At 34.2% G+C, this 22,413-nt stretch overlaps 1 protein-coding gene across 2 annotated transcripts in view; it reads right to left on the bottom strand.

The window, feature by feature from the left end:
• LAMA2 (laminin subunit alpha 2) overlaps positions 1-22,413 on the bottom strand; it is a gene marked incomplete at both ends in the record, with an annotated part of 652,317 nt that overhangs the window by 528,843 nt on the left and 101,061 nt on the right. The window lies entirely within an intron of this gene.

Below are 22,413 nucleotides of genomic sequence, written 5' to 3'. Positions count from 1 at the left end.
CTCCTCTCTGGAGTTTGGTGGGCTGTTGTGTGTGTTGGTCTGGTGCCGTCCGGTGAACTCGCCGCTGCCGCCAGCAGCAAGGCGCTGCTGCCTCGTTCTTGGGCATGAGGCCGGCGTATCTCCTCTCTGGTTTCTGAACTCCGTTATGAGTTCCCTTCCTCTCTGGAGCCTGGTGCTGCAAGGCAAAATGGCGCCCGCCGCTTCACGCCACGGCTCCGGCTGCAGCACTGCGGTCTGGTTTCTGGTGTCTCATTTTTCCAGCCCTCTTTTTCTCTGTCCCTTGAAATTATATTTTTTGTTTCTCTGCTGATGGTGTTTTCTGGCTATGAAAGGCGCTGATTTTGTGGTAATAGAGATTGCTTGTTAGCGGGGCTCGTAAGCCCCGTTTTCTCCGTCGCCATCTTCCCGGAACTGGAATTGATTTCTTCATTGATTCTTCTTTTCCCACTTCCCCACCTTCTCCTATACCATCTCTTTGGCTCCATTGGAATTTCACACCCATTATCTGAAGTCCCTCTGCTATCCCAATGACTCCCTAGCTTCTGCATATGAAAGAAAACATAAGACCCTTCAATTTCTGTGACTGGGTAATCTCACTTAGCATAATGTTCTCCAGGTCCATCCATTTACCTACAAATGGCCTAATTTTGTTCTTCTTTATTGCTGAGTAGAATTCCATTGTATGAGTATCTCATAATTTTGTAATTCACTCTTTTTGGCACATAGGTTGGTTTCATGATTTGGCTATTGTGAATTGTGCTCTTATAAACATGGATATTCATATAATTATAATATTCTGATTTTAGCCTTTTTAGAATGATACTCATGAGTGGTATAGGTGGAACATATGATGGATTCATTCCCAATTTTCTAAGGAATCTCTACACTGATTTCCATACTGTAGGAATTTGCAATCCCACCAACAGGATAGAAGAGTTCTTATTTTCCCCTATTCTTGTCAGCTTTTATTGTTGTTTGCCCTCTTGATGATTGTCATTTTGATTGGGATAAAGATGATATCTTAATATGGTTTTGTTCACTTTTATATTACCAGCAAACAATGAATTCATGGACATATTAGGGGAAATAATAAGAGAATAAGGTTTAACTACAAATGTAAGAAAAGTTAAAAATATATTTTTGTCTACAAATTATATTTTGGTTCCTTTTTACTTACATAAAAAAGTTAATTCATATATATGCTCATCTATGTAAAAGCTGGTTTTAATGACATAAAATTTATTTAAAAAGGTAAATTAGTCAAATACTTAATAGTATAAAAAAGCAACCTGCATTTAAATTTAATTTTAAAAGCTAAATAATTAATCTCACAATTCATAATTCATCTGTAGCAGAATCAGAATTAAATTATTAAATTAAAAATTATGGCAAATTATAATATTTACAACAAAATTGGAGATTCACAGAAGAGTAGGTAATTAAATATGTTACTAAAGATTCACAAATCTAAAGCAGCATAGGATTTTCCTACTAAATTTTAATCTGGTACTTATCAACACCTCTCAGTCTTATAGAAATATTTCACCACTCAAATATATCAGATAGCGGGGTGTGGTGGCACATGCTTGTAATCCCAGCATTCAGGAGGCTGAGACCAGAGGATCATGGTTCATGGAAGGGCCTCAGCTACTATTTAGTGAGGCCCTCTGCAACTTAGTGAGACCCTGTTTCAAAATAAAGAATAAAAAATAGGGCAGGGGGTGTGGCTCGGAGGTAGAATGGCCCTGGGTTCTATCCCCAGACCCTCAAATAAAATAAAATAAAATAAAATAAATAAATAAATAAATTCTCAGATTAATATTCTCTGGCCAAAAAACCAAACCCATGAGTAAAAATTTTAATTATCTCTAAATTTCTACAACATAGATCATATTATGATCTTATAATTTTTGTAACTAGAATTCTTATAAAAATGTTTTTAAGGCTGGGCGTGGTGGCGCACACTTGTAATCCTCGCTCTTGGGAGGCAGAGACAGGAGGATCTTGCTGGCTTAAGAGACCCTGTTTCCAAATAAAATGTAAATATAGGTCTGGGAGTATAGCCCGGAGGTAGAAGGGCTTCCAGGAAACCCAGTGCCACCAAAAAAAAAAAAAAAAAAACGTTTTAAAAATAATTTCAATAAAATATACAGTAAAGATTATAATCAACATAATCTTTAATTTTAAAGATGAACCTATAAATTCAATCTAGGGAAAATAACAAATAAATAAAAAGCACACAAAATACTGACTCAAGCTACCATATGAATTCAATCTATCAAAATCTAAATGCATTTCTTTTTGCATCTCCACACATGAAGTGATAGCATAGAGATAATAACGTCTACTTACATGGGCAGTAATAGTGCCAAATTCCTGGTGTAATATAATTAAAACATCCTCATTCAAAAATCTGTTCAATGTAAATGTTGCAATTGTGTTTTTTTATGGCTGAGTAAAATTCCATTGTGTACATATCCCACAGTTTTGTAATCCATTCATCTTTTGATGGACATCCTGACTGATTTCATAGTTTGGCTATGGTGAATTGTGCAGAATTGGAGGACACTATACTAAGCGAGATTAGTCAGTTGCAAAAAGTAAGAAATTAGATGTTTTCCCCTAATATGTGAAAACTAAGGTGAAATGGGTCATAGGAGGAACTCCAAGTGAACAAGGAGATCCTATATCGAGCAAATAAGGCAACCTAACTGTGGGAATGGGAGGGGGAAGAAGGAAATTCTTTAAAGCACAGGATATACTAATTCATATCATAGTCAACCACTAAGCCAAGCATGGGAGGGAGGTGGGGATTGGGTGGGGTCTGGCTGGGTTATGTGTGCATTTATGTCTACACAAGTTCTTACCCCAATATGATGTATAAATACAATGCACCAATAAAAAAATTTTTAAAATCTGTTCAATGTGGCTAGCCATAAACTAAGATACTACAATAATGTACACTACCAAAGTCTCTCAGTCCTTGAAAAAAAAACACACTTGCTATTCTTTGCTTTTCTTACCTGTCTTTTTCACAGACCTGCAAGTGTATAATCATTCCACAACAATTCTTATTCCATCATTTTTTATTTAGAGCATTAATTTTCAGAAGTGTTAGCTTTCACAGTGTATTATGCATTATTCCATAAAGCCTTTTTGTTATTAATATCTAATTCTCTGTCCTTTGACATTGACATAACATTTAACTCTTAAAACTGAATTCACAAAACGACTCTAGTTATCAAATATAAAACTCTCGTTTGCAATTAATATGCTACAAGTATCTCAAACATCATAGTGTATTGTTCAAGCTGATTAGTCCCTAATTCAAATATCCACATTTTTGACACTTAATATCTCCCTGGATTTAAGAACCCTATTAATTTTTCCTCTACATCTATAATTATACCAATTAAATGAGAAGAACCAGAATAACCAGGCAGAACTAGAAGACTCTTTCGTAGAGATTTTTTCAGAAACACCATCCTCCCTCTCTCTCTCTCTCTCTCTCTCTCTCTCTCTCTCTCTCTCTCTCTCACACACACACACACACACACATATGCACACACACACATACATACATAGGTATATATTTTACAGCTTATATTTCAAAAAGAAAAATTTTCTTTCTTCATCAGTAATGCCTACATATTTTATTTTATGTAGTCACAATAATCAAGTATATATAATAATGCATACTTTAGGACCATGTTAATTGTTTTAATGGGAAGCAAGGATGCAGGTAGAATGTTTTTCAATATATATAGATAAACTTCAACAACTACAAAAAATAGACCTATATAAATAGTCTGTACTGATGTGTGTAATACACTCTCAATATAATATGTATAAAATCTAACATATATAGATAAATTTGAGTTTGAATTCTTCATCCCCTTTTGAGTTGCCTAGCAACACAGAGACACCATGAACCACTGTCAAGACAATATTACTGAAATTTGTGAGAAGTAACAAAGAGAAGCTCTTATTGTTCAGTCAGGATCTATCTACATTATATATAAATTATTGGTGGATTTCTTTAGTTTATGCTGTAATATCTTCTTATGGAAAAATAGAGTGTTTTATTATTTTCTTTTGAGCTTTTCTATGAGAATTGTTTAAAATGATTGATACACATGCACAGAAATGTGGTCATGGTAATTAAACACAAATAATCTGTTAAAATGCTGGGGTTAAGTGACTTCATCCACAGAAAGATTTTGCAGTGTATCTCTGGGATGGTTTTCACTGATACATAGAGAAATTAAATAGTACCAGTAATGTGTTTGGCACATGATAACTCAAAATATTTTTACTTTAAAGATTGAGCCATTTTAGGTAAAATTTCTATTTTTGTACTTGACTTGCACATTTTACCGACTTCAATTATAGGTTTATCTTCCTACCAGTAGATGCAATGAAATGATGCAAGTAAAGTATCTACGACAAAACTATCAATAAAAAGTGAAGACAGAAAAGACAAAGCCATGTGGGAAAAATGGTATGTCACCACACAAAACAAATAACACAGCTGGTGTCTTCCTTCTCAAACCCAGCTGATCAGGAATGCAACTCTTCATTTTCCCCACAACACAATATAAGTCAATGGATACTACAGAATAGAGATATTGTATTTACATTTAAGTGTGAACCATGGCACACATGTGTGTAGGAGTTCTCATTAAATGCAAATTCCTGGGCTATGTATTCAGTTATCTCTAATTTCAAAAGAAACTTTTGCAAACCTGACAATTATTTGCATGCTTTGACATTTGCAAACTATTTTTAATTTGAATGTTTCTCAATTATGATTATACAACATCTCAAATAATGAAAAAATCTGGACGCAGAATAACAAATATCTTTAACTTCAGCAAAACCAGGACATCTTGAGGAATATATCTTAGGACCTCAAGTCTCCACATGCATAAAAACCGTAAAGGACTGGCAGTTGAACTTCTCTTTAGTACTAGTTCCTGCTACGAAATAAAGTTATCTTGTTGCAGAAGTTAAAGTGACACACCAAAGATAACTGCTTTGCAGTGTTAGTACTAGTAATCAGCTGAGCTGGCTCACTGTCCATCAATAGCTGGAGTCAGAGCAAAAATTTTTGTCCTCACAAATTTCAAGCCATATCATCTACCTTGGAGATTTCTCACTAATGTCTGAAACTGTAAGAGTTGTAACATGAATGTTACAATCTATAAATCTCAATCTATAAATTTCAAGGCTCTATAATCACATTAGAATTTTTAAATACTTGACCATATCAATTGCCCTTACCATGTGCTATAATATAAAAAGGATTAAGTAAATCACAAATAAATATATTCTGGCCAACCCCATTTTTTTAAAATAATGTGGACATAAAAATAAATTGCTAGACCATAAATGTATTTTCCAAATTAATAGTGAAATAAGTACTTGCAGGATTTTGACTTTATAGGAAGAATTGATGAAAATTAAACTTAAATGGTTTGCTTGAATAAATATATCATCATTTAATTGGAATATAATTCTACTCCTATTTTATTTTATCCTATAATGAATTTCATAGCCAACCATAAGTTTCACTTAGAGGATTTCTTCAAGAAGTTAGTAACAAGCATAGACTTTTGTAAACTAAGAAAACAGAAATAATTCTTTAAAGCTGTGCATTTTATTTCACTGTTTGATATAAAAAGCAGATTGCTCTATCTTCTTCAATTTATTGTGAAGAATTCTGAAATGGGTTTGTATGCAATGTTACAACCTTATCTGTATTTTACTTGGAAAATTTGTAAAGCAAATATGAAGATATTTCTTCTTCTGTAATAGATTTGAACACTTTCATCCATTTACATTTTTGAAAGCACTAGCTAAACCAAAAAAAATACCAATAGTGTTTCATATTTCAGTGCAACATAACAGTTTTGAGATCAACAGTAGAAGGAAGAAGGATTGTCAGTTGATATAAATTTCTATTTGCAAACCAGTCATCATGTTCAGAGGGGAAAAAAGAAGAAGCAAGCCTAGGAGAATAAAATAAGCTTTCCCAACGGATGCCACACTCAGGGGGAAAAATGAACAAAAATCACAACAAGGTGATCCCATTCCCACAGGGGACAGGTTGTGCACTATCTCAAATCCCAAGGATTTACAGAACCCAACTTAAGTGATCACCTCTGTTGTTTTAATGATTTAATCATAATCTTTTTTCCAATACTAAAGAAGTAACAATGAAACTATCTCATTTATAATGATAAAAATGTTAAAAATGCATTCTTCATTTTATAGAGGTTTTTTAACTTTTAAATAAAAGAACTTGCCGGGCGTGGTGGCGCACGCTTGTAATCCCCGCGCTTGGGAGGCAGAGACAGGAGGATCGCGCAGGTTCGAAGCCAGCCGCGCGCTGGCTTAGGAGACCCTGTTTCCAAAAATGAAAATGTAAAAATAGGTCTGGGAGTGTAGCCCGGAAGTAGAAGGGCTTCCAGGAACCCCAGTACCACCAAAAAAATAAATAAATAAAAAATAAAAATAAATAAATAAAAGAACTCATAATGATTAAAGTATCTTCTCTATGTACATAAAGAAATGTGTAATATTGTATGATTAGTGTACTGACAAGTTATCACTTGCTCTCAAATAAAAACATTGTTATCTCATTCACTCTAGGTAACATACAGTGAAAATAATCCAGATGAAAGCTTTTTAATAAGCAATGAAGTCTCTGATTAAGGCAAGACAAAAAGAGTGAAAATAGCCTATGTGAAAACAAAACAAAAATAAAATATGAACTAGTCTTTTGCCATGTGCTTGGCTTTAGGCAAAGTAGTAAACATTAAACATTTAATCGTCTAAGCACAGAGAAGTTCACTTCTTCCTGGACACTGAATTCTATGGGGTTCTGTAACCTTTTGCCATAGACCAGAAGCACCCATTTTCAGGACCTACTACAATAAGATGTTGAAGCACAGAGCAATTTGTTACAAGCTTGGCAGCCAGCCAGGTTCTAAATGCATATTCATATCTGAAGAGGTACATTTTCTTTACTACATATATATTTATAAGATAGTTTGCATGCATCCCATTCGTTGTTGTTTTATTCCTATGAGTTAGAATAAAATGATTCTACGTTAAACCATAAATAACCAATAATTAAACTAATTGCTTCTTTCAGAAAACCAATAAGAAATACTGAGGGGGATAATATTTTTTCCTGAAACAGCACAGGCTGAGGACCTGAAAAACAGAAAAAGCTAATAGCATATTGTACACTGTGGAGGCCTGATTAAATAGTCTTACAAAACAAAGCTGTGTACAATATTCTGGCTGGTGCTATAGTTTTATTTCAATCATGGCCAAAATAAAAGAATACAAAAGCATGTAAAAATAATACATGTATTTGCAATGTTCTCAATGTTTGTACCTCCCCCTGTCCCCCCACCAAAGCTCATATGCTGAGACTCATATGAGGTCCAAATGGATAACCTCTAGTGGTACAGCCTGTGTGAGACAATTAGATCTGGACATCAGAGCCCTTGTGAATGGGATTAGTATCCAAGTCACAGAAGCCTGGGAAAGGTTCATTGTTCTGTTCTATTGTGTGAGGTTACAGCCAGAAGATGTCATATCCTATATGAATGAGAAAGCATGCCCTCACCAGACACTGAATCTGCCACTGCTTAGATCACATTCATCCCAATCTCCAGAACCAGGAGAAATAACTTTCTGCTCTTAATAATTTTTCTTGTTTATGGTTATTTTGTTATAGTAACCTGAATGGACTAAGGCAATGATTATAACAATTTTATCCAACAAATTATTTATGGAAGTGGCTTTTATAAATATCAACAAAACCTGATGTGAAGAATTTCTTTATAAGCACCTACTATGTGCCAGGACACTTGTCTCTACTATCTCTGATCCTTAAGACAACAGGGCCAGGCAGCTGTCGTGATCTTAACAGAGGGGACACCTGAGTCGCTGAATGGTAATGTCTTGCTTTCTAGTAACCAAGCTAGAAAATGTACACCAAGTACTTGCAAATTCCAGGCTCAACACTTGCAACACCTATGCGGTTCATTCAAATGCTATTTTTGTAACCTAATGTGTTATGAATTGAACATATGTGAGAAGCATGCATAATTTCACTTATTCAGAAGAAACTAAAGCTTACCTGATTCAGAATTACCTCTATTCTTCTTTAAGTTTCTATATTCTCTACCTTTATATTATATATTTAACTTTTATAAATTTTAAGAGCAAATGTTTACAAGTGTATTCTTCAATATAAATTAGAACCTTGAAGGAGGGTGCTCCATTTCTGCCACTTTAAAAAATATTCTTAACTGGGTTTGGTGGCACATGCCTGAGATAGGAGGTTCTCAGTTTCAGAGCCAGCCTTAGTAACTTAGTGAGGCTCTCAGCAACTTAGTGAGATCCTGTTTCCAAATAAAAATAAAATGGGGCTGGGGTATAGATCAGAGGTAGAATGCCCCTGGGTTCAATCCCTAGCACCATACACACAAAAATATATTGGTAAAATTAAAACATTATTAAATATGTTCAATAAAATATTATAGAATTAGAAAAACTAAACTCAAATGTAATTATGACATATATATACTATTTCCAGATAATCATTATTTAAGCATCCTATATCTACATATCATTACCATTACTACTCTACACAAAATGTTTTCTTGAAAACAAATAATCCTTTGCTGTTCTACTTACTGTATGTTACTTATAAAATAATGACTTTGTCCTGTTTTTCATTTAATTGTCCAAGAATGGATAATTCCATTTTTATTCAGTATCTTATTAATTTGAAGTGAATCTAATAGACTTGTTTAAATTAACAATTTTAGCCTGAAGAAACTTCAGGGTTTTCTAAATTAAATGCTTCAGTTTTAATTTATTTGGCTTAACTCATGAAATTTAATCTCCACTGAGCATAGAAAATAAAAGTGAGGAACTAAATTTCTCCTACTTATATGATTTCAAAGACCTACAGTAGAAAAGATTACCACTTTAGTCTAATTCTATAAATTAATGAGAATCCCAAGAATTGACCATTCCGTTCTCCAGGTGTCTCCTTGTCCCCTGATTCCTTTCCTGCCCCCAGGGGTCTCTGGTGACTTCATTCCAGTTCCTCAGTGCTATGCAGGCCTGCCATATTTTACTGAACAAACAATAACTAAATCTCCCTCAGTAAAATATAAGTCTGTACAAATATTTTTACCTTGTTGATTTTCTCCTGTATATAAAAGCACATTTGAGAGATAAATTAAAATAGTATTTACCCAGGATCATATATCCTTAGCCTGTATGTTGGATTGGAGTCAGCAAGACTATGTTGTTAACCTCCAGTAGACATTTTTACTTTGTACATCAAGTTTGCTCTGGTCATGACCACTCTTAAAACTTGGTCACTTGTGCTTCTGTGTGTGGTGTGCTCTCAAAGTAGCCTGTGATTTCAGGTGCTGGTTATATATAAGACCACATGCTGAGTTATGCTTTCTCAAATAAAGAATTGATAAACAAAACCAAGTTATGGCTTAGGTTCATGAATTATTTACCATGGGACCCTAATTTACCTTTAGAAAGGCATATAGAGTGATATAGTTTGAAAAGGTGAGTGAAATAATATGGATGCAAACATGCAGGCAAGTGGAGAACTCTGTGGATTCTCTGAGTATGCCAGATTTCTTTATATTCATCAGTGGCAACATACCAATTAAGGGTCATCTGTTTGTTAAAAAAAACTACCAAATGACCATATTGCTTTAGGATCTAATCTAAGGTCTTGAGAAGAGCAGATTGCTAAACAGTGTTGGCGGTTGGTGGCTTTTTGTCTTCTCTACAACCCTATGCTGAGAATCATCAGGGACTCAAGATTTACTGGGATATTCAGCCACAGTTGTAGGTTGAAACAATCCTTCTCTACTCTAAAGAAGTTAGTGGGCCACACACCAGGATGGTGGTGTTTTCAATTATTTTTCTTTAGGAAAGAAGGATCTCCCACAAAGCATTTTGAGAAACAAATGCTAACATTAAAGTGCTTCATAAATTGCCTACAGGATTGTAGACTCTTTGTACTCAGACATAGGATGACTTTTGAGAATAAAAGCTGGTGTCGGTAGCAATTATATCAGAATATAAAGTATAAACCAGCACTGTCCTGGGAAAATGAGGATATATAGTCACAACACCTAAAGTGACACTGAACTGGTCTTGATTAGTTGATCTGTACTTTCCCTTCCTATACACACACACACACACACACACACACACACACACACACACACACTCAGGGAGGATGTGTCTATAATTATACATGGCTGTATAAATATATCCCAATATTGACACAACCGTAGAATAGCTGTATGACCTTGACCTTAGGTAATCACTCTTTTTTTTTTTTTTGGTGGGTTCTGAGGATGGAACCCCGGGGTATTCAACCTCAGAGCTATACTCCCTGCCCTATTTTTTATTATTTAATTTTAAACAGGGTCTCACTTTCGGAGGGCATCACAAGTAGCTGAGGCTGTCCATGAACTGCAATCCCCTGGTCTCAGCCTCCTAAATGATGGGGTTACAAGAGTGCACCACCACGCCCAACAGGTAAACACTTCTTAATCCAGTTTATTTGTCAAACAAGGATAACAGTCCTTATACTACAGTCTTGTATAATTATTAATAGAGTTAAACTGCTTGGCATGCAATTTTTAATGTTGTACCTATTTACCATTATTACTATTTTTTTCACACATAGATTGTTGGCCTTTGGAAAAGTCATCACACTATGTTAGTGTAGTTATCATCCCTTAAGTGTCCTAAGGACTTTTTGAGATTTCCAAATTCCTTACCCATCTCTTATTACTTTATATATTTTTAAAATGCATGCTTACTAATTATTATGGTATGATATTCTGCATATACTTATGTAATAAGATACATATTCCATGGGTGTCATCTCATTTAATTTTCATCACTCCTATGGAACAGGTGAAAAAGCTAACTTGTCTAGCCGGGGGTGGTGGCGCAAGCTTGTAATCCCCATGCTTGGGAGGCGGAGACAGGAGGATCGCGCAGGTTCGAAACCAGCCGCGCTGGCTTAAGAGACCCTGTTTCTAAATAAAAAAGTATAAAATAGGTCTGGGAGTGTAGCTCAGAGGTAGAAGGGCTTCCAGGAACCCCAGTACCACCAAAAAAAAAAATTTAAAAAATAAATAAAAAAAAAGCTAACTTGTCTAAGGTTCACTGAGTAATCGTTGACACCTCAAGAATGTTAACTGAATCTTTTCAGTTTAATGCCAGTATTTCTCCTCAAACTAAGCTCTTCCTCTTCTTTTCTCCCGAACTACTAGACACCCCTACCCCCACCACCAAAGACCTTGAACATAAATTTTAGGAACATAATTTGTTGAATAGTTTGTGGAGAAACACATTCTCCTACACTGGTCTTAAAACTGGAAAATGGTACCCGCTACTTCCCAAAAGATGAACGTGATAATATGTAATAAAATTATACCCACTTTTAGCCTTTGACAAAGTAATCATGCATTTAGGCATCTAACCTAAAGATACACTGACAAAACAAAAATGGGCACACTATAATTGATCATTAGATTATTTATAATAAATTACTGAAAAAGGGGCTTTCAGTGGACTATCCCAATACACAATTTATATATATATTCCTAAAAAACAGAAAGGTAATCCAAAACTAAAGAGAATGGTCACTCTTCAAAGATAAAGAAAATATGATAGAGGGACAGAGATAGTGTTTAGTCTTTTCTGAATGTATCATGTTTTATAGGTTTGATTTTAGAACTATGTAAAAGTTTTATAGCAATTGTACCAATTTTTTAAAACCAAAAAGTTAGAAAACCCTTAAAGCACAAAGTAACATGAAACAAATGCAGCTATGATTAGAGTTGGTAACTTAGACATAAAATAAATTTTTTCAAGTGGATTTTTTAAAAGGGTAATTTGTACAAGCCTAGTGGGATATTTTAGAAATACAAAACAATGAATAAAAAAGTCATTTCAGTAATTATGGTATATGATACTTGTATTATTAGTCTGAAACTAAAAATACAGACAGCATGAAAGAGCAAATATGTTAGTAAAATCAAAATTTTTGAATGAGGTATGGTATCACACACTTATAATCCCAGTACTTGGGAAGCAGAAACAGGAGGAATGAAGGTTCAAAGTCAGCCTCAACACCTTAGCATGGCTTTCATCAATTTAGCAAGATCCTTTTTCCAAATAAAAAATAAAATAGGGTTGTAGGTGTAGCTTGAAGGTAGAATGCTTCTGGGTTCAATTTCCAGCACCATACACACACTCAAAAAAAAAAAATCAAAATGTTTAGTGAATAAGAAAAGAAATTCAAATATGAAAGTTAAGAAGTTAAATATAAACCCTATAAATCTAATAGATAAGTCAGAATAAACTCATATATTGATTATATTCACTATGAAAATACACAGTTGTCATATATGGACATAACATTATTTGAACTGTTTCATTCTTCAATCTTCACCGATCTCATTAAATTTATGGGGAGGGGATATGGAGGGAAATACATCAAATGATATGTGCATGGACATCTGAATCTCTTTGAATCCCAGTATGGTGTATAATTACAATGCACCAATAAAAATATATCTGACAAAGAAAATACATTTTTCTCACATGTTCTACTGAGGAGACATAAAATCCATCAATATATAATAGTGACAAGTCCTACATGCCTTGATTTTAATCTCTAAGTATATTTTCTTACTATAAGGAAACAGGAGTCCTTGATGAAATTTCTGTTTCCAAGGCTGAAGGAAGAAATATATAAAACAATTCTAATATCTTAATATATCAGGAAGCATGGAAATGACCAAAGGATATTGAGTTGAAAGGACTAAGGAACCAAGTTAAAGATCCTCCCCAGCCAAAGATGGGATAGTTGCAGAAGTGAAAAAAAAAAATAGCTGCAATGAATTAAAATACATCAAATACATTAAAGATCCATGACTCCACAAAGACACTAAAAGCAAATTGGTAACTATTAAAGGGAGTCAGTGAGCTAATTCGATTTTCTTCCCAAAAAAAATGAGAAATAAGGAAAAGTATCAAACATTTGTTTTGTTTTCTGGTATGTACATTACATAGGGATAAACAGTTAATGATTGAGAGTTTTTATTTAAACAAGTATTTCAAAAATATAAAAAATAATAGATCATCAGTGACTATTTGATAATAAGAAATATTTATTGATCATTTTTAGTGTGAAACTATATTGAGGTTTTTTCTTAAAAAAAATTCCTTGTGTCAGGTGTGTTGGTGCACACTTGTAATCCCAGTATTTGAGGATTGTGGTTCGCAGACAGCCTCAGCTACTTAGTGAGGCCCTTTGCAACTCAGGGAGATCCTATTTCAAAATAAAGAATAAAAAATAGGGCTGGGGCTGTAGCTCGGATGTAGAATACCCCTGGGTTCCATCTTCAGTACCATTTTTAAAAATCCTTGTATTTTAGAGATATATGCCTAAATATTTCTAGATTACAGAATATATATGATAATATTTCTTAGATTTGATTCAAAAGAATTTACTGGGGAAAGAGGCAAGTTCAAAGAAGTACAAATGAGAAAAACTAGGTGTTCAATGAAGGGGTTATTATACCATGTCCTCCACTCTCCATGTGCTAAAATTTTCTATGATAAAATTTTTCAGCAGCAGCAGATTAACATCAGATTAATAAGTGGAATCTAAACTGCAGTTCTGTTTAGTTTTACTGTGTTATATTTGTAATTCTCTTGACATTGCTGAATCTTAAAAGTGTAAAATTTTTCCCAGAAAATAACCTTCCAATGTTTTTAATCTCTATTGTTGCCTCATTTTGCCAGCAAATGTCTACTTCTGCCCCAACATCAAACGACCAGGATTCTGCCATGAGCACTGAAGAGTTTAAAATTGCATGGTGGTTTGAAGTGTTCAGGCTAGTAACAGCACTGTAAACCTTGACTAATCTGTACTTTAAAATAGTGCCCTTCAAAAGAGCCCAGAGAACTATCTGCTTCTTCCCAATCTGTACCTGCACCCACCTGACCCACTTTTCTTCACAGAAGCCTATTCCACACTCAGGATCCATGCACATCATGGACATAAATTTAAGAAGAATGAAGCAACCTATAAAAAGAGTTTTTTAAGTGGTACTTATGGGATACTATATTATGATTATATCACAGAAATAAAAATAATACAGTTTTTTAGTGCATAACAAAAGTCATACGTCTTAGACCTACTAAGTTGAAGAAAATCTATATAGAACACCAAGTAATGATCTTCAGTAAACCGAACTATTCATAAATCTTTGCTTAATTTCCATCCTGACTCAGTGCAGTAGAGTGACTCCCAAGGTGTGCACATGCAATTTATATTATTTTGTACTACAAACGGAGCAGTGAGTACACCTCCAGGCAAACAAGGGAATGGAGTAAAATTTACCTAAGCTATATTTGTTGCCATCCAAAGGGCAATTAAATTATAGAGAAAGTCAGGCAGAAACCAGTAAGAGTGGTGAGAAATTTTCCTTTTACATTGCAAAAATACCATAGTAATATTGCATATCAATTCTGCAGAATTTAGAAGACATGGCATTTTTCTTTAGTGAAAGTTAGAAAAAAAGAATAATTGAGGGAGCTCATTTCTGGATATTTATCTCTGATTATCTTCCTGTTTAAGTACTTATGTATGGTTCATTCAGGAAAGAGCTAAGTTATAAACATCTGCGATAAATGAGGAGACCTTAGTCAAATGAACTATCAGTGACTACAGCACAATGAGAATAGAAGTAGCTGAATACAAAAAAAGATCAAATCAGAATAAGGATAAGAATTTACTAGTAATTCTGAATTGTACTGTCATCACAACCAAAAATAAAGGATGTGATGTGTGAATTATATCTAGGGTATGGGGAAATAGGAATGACTGAAAGATAGGAAAGAGTAGATTCACAATAGTAATCTGACTCTAGAGAATGCAGATAGTGGTATATAGGTGTACATTCTATTTATGAATTGTACACTTATGTACTAGCACTGGGAGTGAAATGGTAAACATTGGATGATGTTTAATAGCATCTGTTGCCTTAATTTTGTTTAGTAAAAACTATCAGTATTACTTATTAAATATTATCCTCAACATTTAGATTGCATGCATAATTTACCTTGATCTAAAACACATTCCTGAAATTCAATTTATCAAACAAATTGCATATACAGCCACTTTCTTCTTCTCTATTCCCTCTGCTCATTTCACATCATTACAATTATTTTCTGGTCTACTCTAATATTTTTCTGCTCCAAATCTTCTCTTCCTTTCTCTCCTGGACACTAAACAATCCTTCAGAAGTTAATTCTTTAAAATCAAGCTCTTATGAAGTTACTGCCCTGGTTACAGTTCATCAGTAGGTTTCTATCATTGGAAATAAAAATCCAAGCTTCATGAATTGGTATTTCCCATCTGATTCTTTGCCTTCCTTATCATTCTCCTCAATAAAGTAGGTACTAACCATACTGCCTTCCTGTGCATCTAGAATGCTTCTGTTTTTTCAAGACTACGGAAAATCATTCTTTCAACCTCTTGAAAATATTAATTTACTAATAATTCAGATCTGGGATATCTAAATGGACAATAAGAAAGAGTTTAATAACATTATTAATCAAGAAGAAAAATAAAAGCAAAATTTTCAAATAACATTGGGTATTTCAGCTGATATTCTCATGCTGTGATCTCAAAAAAATGGTCACGCAACTCATATGAAGATTTATTTATTTATTTATTTATTTATTTATTTATTGTGGTACTGAAATTGAATCCAGGGGCATTTTCCCTCCTAGCTACAACTTCAGCCCTAATTTTTTTTTAAACAGGGTCTCACTAAGTTGTGCTGGTTACAAACCCTTGATCCTCCTTTCTCAGCTTCCTGAGTATTGGGATTTCAAGTGTGCACTACCACTCCTGGCTATGAAGGAAGATTTGTTTGTGCATAATTTTTAGAAAATCCATAATTCAGTCCATGTGAGGTCTGGTCTTCAGAGCCTAAGGCATGGTGGTTGGAAGTAGAGACAGAAAGAGCAGTAGGATCACTTTCACACCATGGAAGCCAGAAGCAGAGAGAGAACATGGGCAGGAGAGAACTGTATATAGTCCCAAAAGCTATACCCTAGAGGTCCCTTCTTAGCAAACAATTCCACTTCCAATACTGCTACCTTATTTCCATGAGGACTAACAGGACATTCTAAATCTAAACCATTACATTAGGTTAAAGATGGTAACGAAACCATTTCTAAAATTGAAAAACAAAGCCAGCAAACACCACAGAAACATACAATATTTTGGCTATAGATCATAAAATGTATGTAAAAGTATTTTAATATAATTAATAGGAAAATAAACATTACAGTATTCGCTTCTAAGAAAGGCAAAAGAGGAATGGAAGTTAATGTTAAGTTGCATTTTATTTATTTAGTAAGAAAAAGAAAATGACAACATGTCTAGGGTTATTATTTATAAAAGAATACGAGGATAAATATTTTCTTTTTTCTATGCCTTTTAGTTTTTGTAGTATAACAAAGAAGACACTGTTGCTACCCCCCAGAAGTAATACAGTAAAGGTGCATGCCAAGCAAGTAAAACTAAGAAATTGGATTGTTTATGGTTAATACTGTGTTAGAGGACAGACCATGTGGACAGGTCTAGGGTCTAATTGCTAAGGAATCTGCAGATAGACACATAGAGCGCTTAACAATTAAGAGAAGAGTAGAAGTGGGAGGGCTGAGAGCTGACTGTGAGTTTCTGTGTTGAAGGCAGTCAGAATGGCACTTAGAAAGGAAAGCCAGCAAGTAAGAACATGATATTTTGGAGGAACTGAAAGTCATTTTTAATGTCACACATCCAAAGGTATGTTGGGAAGTAGTGAGAGAGTTGAGGCTAGAAAAACTTGTGAAAGTCAGAACCTGAACAGAAATATATCCAACTTTAAGGAGTTTGAACTCTATGCTGGGTGAAAACAAAACAACCAAAAACAACATTTAATTACAGAATGCTATTAGCAAGTATAGACTCTAGATAGATCACAGCAGAAAGACTGAATAGCTTGATTCCTTTGATAAGCTAGTTGAGAAGTGATTACTAAGTCAAGGAAGAAGGAATAGGATGAAGAGAGAATCAGGAAGTATTTAGGATGTTAGACCATAGGACCAATTATGCATGATTACATGGACAGAAATTCAGAGAAGATGCCTCCCAACTTTCTGACTTTGGCATCAGATGATGAAGATGCCCTACACCAAGTTAGTAAATATGAAAAAGAGTCAGTTTACTTGGCTTGAGGCAAGCAACAATTATGCTTGTAACTGGGAAGATAAAATGACATCACAGATTGATTTAATTACAAATTAAAGCAAAAACCATATATTTGTTCAATGATAGATGTGCCAGATCTTATTTACGTTGATCAAAAGGCATTTTAAAATATACAAATTAATGTTTACTCTATTTTGTTGCTAATAGCAGTTCTCAAGAAGCAATGAAAAATTAAAATATCCACTGCTGATTTCTAAAATGGATGCAGTTTGCTAAGCATTTGTGGAGGAAATAGTAGAATAACAATCATGATATTTCAGCTGGTAGAAATATTTTTATATAAAAGTCTTATTAGCTCTCTGGCACCATGAAAAAATAAGCTTATTTATTTATAGATGTGAAATTCCTTTAGCAGATATGTGGAAATCTCAAAAGACATCACTTTCCCAAACTTAACCTGATATGACCCAGTATTCCATGAGAAATGTCCCTTCAAAGAAACAAAAAGAAAGGAAGAATGGAAAATTGAATTTATTTTTAACATGAAAGTTAAATCCCAAAGAGAACCACTTGCTTTCTATGAATGCTAACATAGATAGGTATGAATATTTAATCTACGAATTTAATATGAAACCCTAGAACCTAGTAAGTTAATGTGGTATAAGCAGACTCTTTATATTTGTAGATCATTATAATTTCAAAAATAAAGTACAAAAAGTTGATATATTTCCAGGAAAATGAGCAAAATACTTTAAAACACATAACAAATGTGTATGATAGTGATGTAGGAAGGGGGAAATATTTTTCTCTTGCATTTACTTTTTTCCTGCATTTTTCTAATAATTTAATTTCAAAATTATTGTTGGCATTTACAAGATATTTTTCCTCAAAGTAGGCTAATAGATTCTTCCTTGTTCTATACCATCATAGCAATGATTATTTGTATTCGGTGATTCACCTGGATGGGCCCCTGTAACTCTAAAAATTCAATCTCTCTTCTTTGATACTTTTTCTGTTACTTACTCATAAAATCACTTACATTGATAGAATTTGCAACCCAATACTGGGTTACTTTCTGCCAGATCATCTCAACATACCTTTGCTTTTTAAAAAAATCCATAATGAGAATAAAATGCCCATGGTTACACAGGGACTTTTTAATGTATCTGTATATAACTCTTTAAGTCTTTCGATTACTCTACACAGATTATGTGTATGTGTCAAAAAGTCAAAAAATATTGCCAAATATTCTGTCTGCTCTCTGGTTTCACTCAAATCTCCTGTATCAGGTGAAGACATATGATTGATTCTAGAAAAGGAGCTATAGATAGAGGTAGTGTTTGCCACTTTCTTGGCAAGAATATAGAAGAGATGAGTAGTACCCTCCTGCTGTCTTGACCTTAGTAAAGGTAACCACTAATTTTCTAGACAGTGGAATATCACTGTCATAATGTGGTTATATGAAACAAAGCTCCTTTTTCCACCTCCCTGAGGAACCAAGTTGGACAAGTGATATGAGAGAAGATAAACTGTAATTAAGCAACCCAGATTCTAGGGATTATGACAACAGAATAACCTTGGTTACTATTAACCAATAGAGGAAACCCCAAGATCAAACATATCACAACTCAAAAGTCTCTTCTGCTATAGTCAGAAAAAAGTGTATCTTTAAAATATTATCCTCCGGCCAGGCATGGTGGTGCATGCCTGTAATTCCTATATTTGGGAAGCTGAATAGGAGAATGACCAGTTCCAGGCCAATCTCAGCAACTTAACAAAACTTTATTTCAAAATAAAAATAAAATAAAGTTGGCAGTATAGCTCAGAAGTAGAATATCGTTGGTTTCAATCTCCAGTAAAAAAAAGAAATTAGATAAATAGAAGATAGATAGATGATAGATAGACAGATAGATAGATATAGATACATGATAGATTCTCAGTTCCTTCTGTTACAGTTTTGAAGACATATTTTCTGATTATTATTTTTGACAGTGATTTTACATCTACTTCAAGGATAACATTATGTAGAATCCATACTACTAAAGGTCTTAAAGACAAGCATTAACTCATTATTTTGCAGTCTTACACCAAATATTTTTGAACCCTTTATTGAGCTAAGCACCGTTTATGCATGGGGTGGGTGATACTATGAGTAGAAATATCACATTCTATGTTTTTACATAATTCTTCTCCAAACTGAATAAGTAGGAAATAATAAAACAATTATTGACACAAACGTAAAGTGCTCTGTGGTGGTCTTTAGTGCTATTTGCCACTCTCTGGCTACGTAAATGTTAAGGCTGAATATCCTGGCCCAAGATGTCTGAGTGGGCCATTTGACTACCTCTGGCCGATGTATTATGAGGACAATTGTGTCTCTTCTGAGCCAAGCATTATTCAGCTCAAGAGCTCTTTCTGTCCATCTGTCATGGTTACCAGCAACACTGAAAAGGTGACTGGTCCATTAAGTTAGTTATGTCAGTGATTGTGATTAATAAAGCCCCCTGATAAGCAAGATGAAGATGCACATGAGTGGCAAAAACATGATTGTGTATAGCCACAAAAATTGGGGGAGTATTCGTTTTTGCAGCATAATCTTACCCATCCTGTTTGACGAATATATTCAGCCCCTTGTGTCCAGTGCTGTAATTTCAAAATATTTTAGACACTATGTGATTTTTATAAGAATTTTTAAACTGATCACTTCAGTATAAAATGTTTTATGAAATAACTAAAAGAAGTTAATAGTGTGATTAAAACAGGGAGTAAAACCTACCTCAAAGTCTTTGTAGTTTTTCCAGATTTCATCTAAATGCTTTGATGACAGTACATCATTCTCTGTGGTTTGAGCACTAAACTTGGTGCTTTTTTGAGTACGAAGCCTGTTGTCCAAAGAGTCCATAGGTGCTATATATCAAGCAAGCTGGAGCGGAGCCTCATCATACAGCTCACTCTTGCAAGAGGCAAGTTAATGCATGCTTTGGACAAGTTTACCTCCCAAGTGATCCTTGCTTTTCACAAACCTTTTTAACATTTTTTTTAGCGCTCATTCCCTCTAGTATCCTGTTTCTGACATTCCATTTTGTCTTTTATGCTCTTCCTTTTGGCAGAAGAACCAGGCTGTTGCTTTCTTTTTGTGACATTACTTCAAAGAAAAATCAAAGGATTCCAACTATTTTTTCTCAACCTAATTTTCAATGTATAAAGTACACTGATGTTTGCTGACTGTGCAGTCGTCTAAATATCCCTGAGCCAGTTCAAATGGAGGCATTTAGGAAGAAGCAAGCAATTTTAGGATTCACTTAATCAGGGAGTAGGCAAGGTGCTGCCCATGGCTTATTTTTATAAATAAAATTTTATTGAAACACATTCACACTCATATATGTTGTTTGTTTATGGCCCCTTCATCCTTGCAACAGCAGAGTGGCATATTTACAACAGAGACTATTTCATATGTGATGTGATATATATCATATATATATATATAATATATATATAGTATAATTATTATCTGGCTCTATACAGAGAAAGGTCATTGAGATTTGACCTAGTAGTCAACATCATTTAGTTAATATAATCATTTAATCCTAATCATTTAATCCTTACCATAACTTTAAAGCCTTGTATAATCTGGCCTCTTCCTCAATTCAAATTATTTCCCCTTCATCTTTGTGCTCTGGCCACAGGACATATTTAGTGCTCTGAGCATCTCATGTCCCCCTATGACTTACCTGAAGGGACCATGTCCCTTTGAGCTTTGATCCTAAGCACTTTTCCACCCCAATTTGCACGCAGCTCCTACGAATTCTTCTAAGAGTCACTTTCTCAGGGAAACATCTCGTCTCTTGACTGCTCTGTCTTGTAAACCCTAATGTTTGATTAAAAGCTATCAAGAACCCAGTGCTTAACTTTCTCCCACATCAAATTACACTCATGTTAGCCAGATTACAGTCTATCCTTAAATTACAGTGCTTAAAGTCTGTCCTCCTCATAGACTACCAGGGCCTTTAAGAACCACACATCAGCTTTTTGTTCAGCACCTGTTCTCAAGGGCAGGGAAAAAAAAAAAACTTGTTGAAAGGATAATAGGACCTGTGGCATATCCAGATCTAATATTTAATGATTTGATTATTTATAACCAGCCCCAATAATTAGCTACAAATATTCATTGATGCTTCTCTTCAGGCCCTTCTTTGAATCTCATAATTAATTGGTTTGTATGTAAGAAGGAAGTAAATTGTTCAGAGAATCTGGACACCCAGATTTTTATATTAATTTTCTTGCAGGTTTGCTACTCTATGCTCATCTTCTTTTAAAGGGTAAATCATGGAATGACTTTTCTAATAACTTCTTAAGTGGAAAGAGAATTTTCCTTTAAAAGAAAGATACCTGATACTGCTGAGGATATTTAGCTAGAATTTATACATTTGGGATTCATTTAAAAGTAAAATGTTGATTTTACAGTGGCTCCAGCACAGGGAGGGAATGTATCAACCATACTCTGAGGCAAACAAGATAAAAAGGCTACAAAATTGTTTCAGCAAGTCTGTCTCTACTGTAAGACTATTTTTCAAAACAGTGGTAAAACTAGAGAGAAGTTGAAAGTAAATTAATTTTGAGAAGTGAGGATATATTCAGAAACACTTGTCTCAACAAAAATTCGATTCAGGTGGAATGTAGAGTATATTAAATCATTTCTCTCAAGCAACAGAAGCTTAAAGCTGTATTGAAGCTAATGAACCCATATTTATCATAAGCAAAATTTCACTCTCTGAGTTTAAGAATCTTTTTCACAGAGAAAAATAGAAAAATAACACATTAAGAAGACGAGCTAAAAGCTGATCATGCCCTTGTGTAGTATTCTTTCTAACCAAAGGTACTCCTAAAGAAAAAGGTATCCAACAGAGATACCAGCAGAATAAAATGCATCTATGAGCATATCTTACAATGAGAGGAGAGTCAAATATGGATTTTGCCCTTTATTTCGTTGTGCATAATATCTTGGTCTATTTTACAGAATACTTCACTTTAGAAGACAAAAAGAAGAATCTTTG

This window comes from Muscardinus avellanarius (genome assembly GCF_963383645.1).
Source record: "Muscardinus avellanarius genome assembly, chromosome: 8".
Lineage (NCBI taxonomy): Eukaryota > Metazoa > Chordata > Mammalia > Rodentia > Gliridae > Muscardinus > Muscardinus avellanarius.
The sequence above is the reverse complement of the archived record's forward strand: the minus strand, read 5'-3'. Positions and strand labels throughout refer to the sequence as shown.